This window comes from Heterocephalus glaber, unplaced genomic scaffold (genome assembly GCF_053883595.1).
Source record: "Heterocephalus glaber isolate CG9 unplaced genomic scaffold, H.glaber_assembly_v1.0 deba00001543, whole genome shotgun sequence".
NCBI classification, from domain to species: domain Eukaryota; kingdom Metazoa; phylum Chordata; class Mammalia; order Rodentia; family Bathyergidae; genus Heterocephalus; species Heterocephalus glaber.
Window position 1 is genome coordinate 1,167,327 of NW_028258336.1, and position 3,520 is coordinate 1,170,846.

A 3,520-nucleotide genomic window follows, 5' to 3' on the forward strand; every position below is an offset into this window, starting at 1 on the left:
ATAACATTAATAAAACTTTAAAAAAACATAAAACTGAAATTGTAAAAGATGGAAAATAGCAGTAATCAAACTAACAACAACAAGCCAGGCTGAGTGGTGCATGCTCATAATGCAAGCGCTTAGGAGGAGCACAAGATAGGCCTGGGCTATATAGTAAGACCCTATCTCAAAAAGCCAAAAACAAACAACAAAGCCCAAACATAACAAAAAAACCCCGGTCTTCACAAACTTATACAATCAAGTCCTCTTTCATTTTCCTGATAGAAAAGATTTGAGAATACCAATATAGAAGGATTCCTTGGAGCCTTTGCCCTCAAAGATGGTAAGTTTATTTAGTCAGGTTATTTTGGAAGCCGGCCAGCATACAAGAATTACAGTAGTTTAGCTACCAATGTGTCTGTGCTTCCCTCAGAAAAAAAATGAATGAATGACTAAGTAAATAAAAGGTGATTCAAAACTCATTGGCCTGTGTCCAGGATGAAGCTGAGTGCTGCATGCCCACCCGGAGCTGAGCTCCACCTACACACTGCTCGGCTCTGCTCTGCTCTGCTCTGCTCGGAGCTGTCTGGGAGCTGGGGAAGCTTGGCATGGGAATGGACAGTGAGGAGTTTCCTCTTCTGCTTTTAAACTGTAGCTCCCACTTCACCAGCGCTAAGCTGACATACCTCAGCCTCGAAGGCTCCCCCTCAGAGGCTCACTGGACCCTGCTAAATGCATCTGTACTGTTCTGCGCCTACTCATCTCTCATCCTTTCTCCTGCTGATTTAAGGACTTGCTATGTCTCTTGCCCACTAGTCTACATTCCTTGACAGCAAAGTTTTTGACCAGTAAATCAATGCCTAGAATACGGTTGACGCTGAATAAAGAATGATGACATCAGTGATTGTCTCTGCATCCTCAGGGTAAGGATGACCATTTTGATTTTTTAATTTTAAAACTTTTTTTTTCTTTTTTTGGAACTGGGGATCGAACTCGGGACCTTGCGCTTGCGAGGCAGGCGCTGGAACCACTGTGCTAAATCCCTGGCCCAGGATGACCATTTTGGACAAGCACTCCTTCATACAGATTGAGTCAGGTCATACTGTGGCCTCAGTGTTGGATATGTTCAGGCTCAGAACACCTTGGAGCTCCACCTCCAGATTCCATGACTGGCCTCATTCCAATTCTTTCTTTCCCTAGATAGGTGTGTGTGGTTTCTGTTTGATTTGTTTGGATTATACATGTCCCCATTAGTCATGTGTGGGTGTCCATGCCCCATTATCTTCTGACCTGCTCAAGGATAAAGTAGCCAATGCATTCTTTACAGCTTCCCAAAGCATCAAACACTGAGATACAGAGAATTCGGGCAGTTTGCAGGTCGGACTGCAGGTTGGCGCCTCAGTAGGACCTCAGTTACTCATCATCTCCTCTTCATGAACGAGCTCATTTTTCTGAATTCTTTACGGGTAGTTGGTCATATGTCTTTGTTTCTTGAGAAAGGGTGCTTTGCTTAATGACATTATGTTAGCAGTCAAAAACTGTTTCCAGGAGCTCCCAGACAAGTGAGCAAGAGACAGGCCAAGTTATTGTGAGACAGCAGGAGAAATGGTGAAAGATGAGGATGCTCAGAAGAGCATAGGCACACTTAGTGGGTTCTAGCACAGCCAGTGAGGGACAGGGCAGGTGCCTCGGACGACATGAAACTGGAGCTATACTTTCCAAGCGAAATGGAAATATTCCCCTGCCTCTTCAGATGTAAAGGCTGTCTATGACCTGTGACCCTGGATTTCTTCATGTTTGCCCCATACTGTTCCCACCAAGAATTTAGGCATTGGCTCCTATTGATTATTTTCACAAGATATTCCAAGCATCACCCTTTTGACCTCCATTGTCATTTCCCTGTAGCAGCTGACACCCAGAGCAAGGGGCACTGCATGCCAATTTTCATCTGTTAGTGTGGCTGTCTAAATAGAGCCAAATTTTGAAAAGATTTTGAGGCTATGTCTGCAATCAACAAGAGAGAAGATTTTAATTAGTTAGAGATGTTTGTTGTGAGCTCAGGAGAGAGGAGTTGTGGTCCAGGGGCTGAGATTGTACCGTCTCTTGCCAAGGTAAATGCAACAATCTTGTTTTTATTCCTCATTCAGGGCATCCTGTATTCAGACAAAGCTAACACTTACAGCACTATTACATCTCACCTCCCAGGGAAACAAGTGATGCCCCATCGTCTATGCCAGCATCTGTAAGTCACCTTTCTCGCCACTCAGAGTGGAGCATCCAGGGCCTTCCACCTCCAGGCTCATTTGTGCCTAGAGGCTGAGCTGGTCTAGATTAAGACAGGAAGTCTATCAGCCACCTCACCCCCTCCAGATGTGGGGCCTGGAGCTTATCTTGGCCGCCCACAGACCTGGCATCTGCTCTGACTTGCAGGAACCCTGGGTGCCAAATGAGCCTGTAGGTCACATCACTTTATCTTTTCCACAGTCTCCTTCTTCGTGCACACAGGCATACTGGCCCATGGATGGGTCTGCCATAGGTTACTTGCCTGCTATTACATTTATTTATGTCTTGAACACAACATGCTTATTTGCGCTCCTAGGAATTTAAGACTTGTCAGGTTCCTTACTCCCAGACTGGGTTCTGGCCATATAAGAGCAGATTGCCCAGAATGACATTAAGGATTCCAAAAACCTTCTATTACGGGCTACATCCATCAAACTAACCCCCTTCATACTACTGGTACAGCTTGGTCCCTGCATGAGAGCGTAATGTGCCCTTGACCCCGTGTATAGGATCATTCATCTCAAATAAGTATCCAACCACTTCCCTACTCCCCTACCTCTGATTCCATGCTTTTCCCAGCAGACTCAGTAGGTCCTCTGCTTGAGCTGAGTCATTACAAAGGTATCATTTATTGAAGACTTGCTAATGTGCCAGGACCCTGAATCAATGCTTTATATACATTGTCTCACCCTGTCTTCACAGGAACCCTAGGAAGCAGGCACCATTATTATGCTCATCTTACACAAGAAGAAATCAAGGGTTAGAGAAGTGAAACAATCAGCTTGGAGGTCATGCACATAGCAAGAAGAGTTAGACTTTGAACTTAACACTTTCCAAATCTAGAGCTTGTACTCTATCACCATTGTACTTTTATCACCATTTCTGAGATCACAAAAACTAGTAACAGCCCATGGTAAAAAACATTGGCCGCAGTTATATTTGGCCACTGGAGGATTGTTTTGTGTTTTTTGCTTTTTTAATAATGGCCAATTCTTAATGATGAGAAGATGTTACACAAAATTCAGATTTGTGACTTCTCTTCAAAAACTGGAATGTCTGACAGCATAGTTTCTATATCCTACAAAGCATAAATCAAATAAGCGGAGAGCTGGCTGTCCTTTCTGCGGGGTGGGAGCACTTTGCCTCTGTCCTCACAGCCCCTCGTTGCAGTAGTTCTCTGACGTCACTCTGGATCACAACCTCCTGGAGATTGCTGGGTCCTGGCTTAGAGTTTCTGATTCAGTAGGTCTGCTTTGGG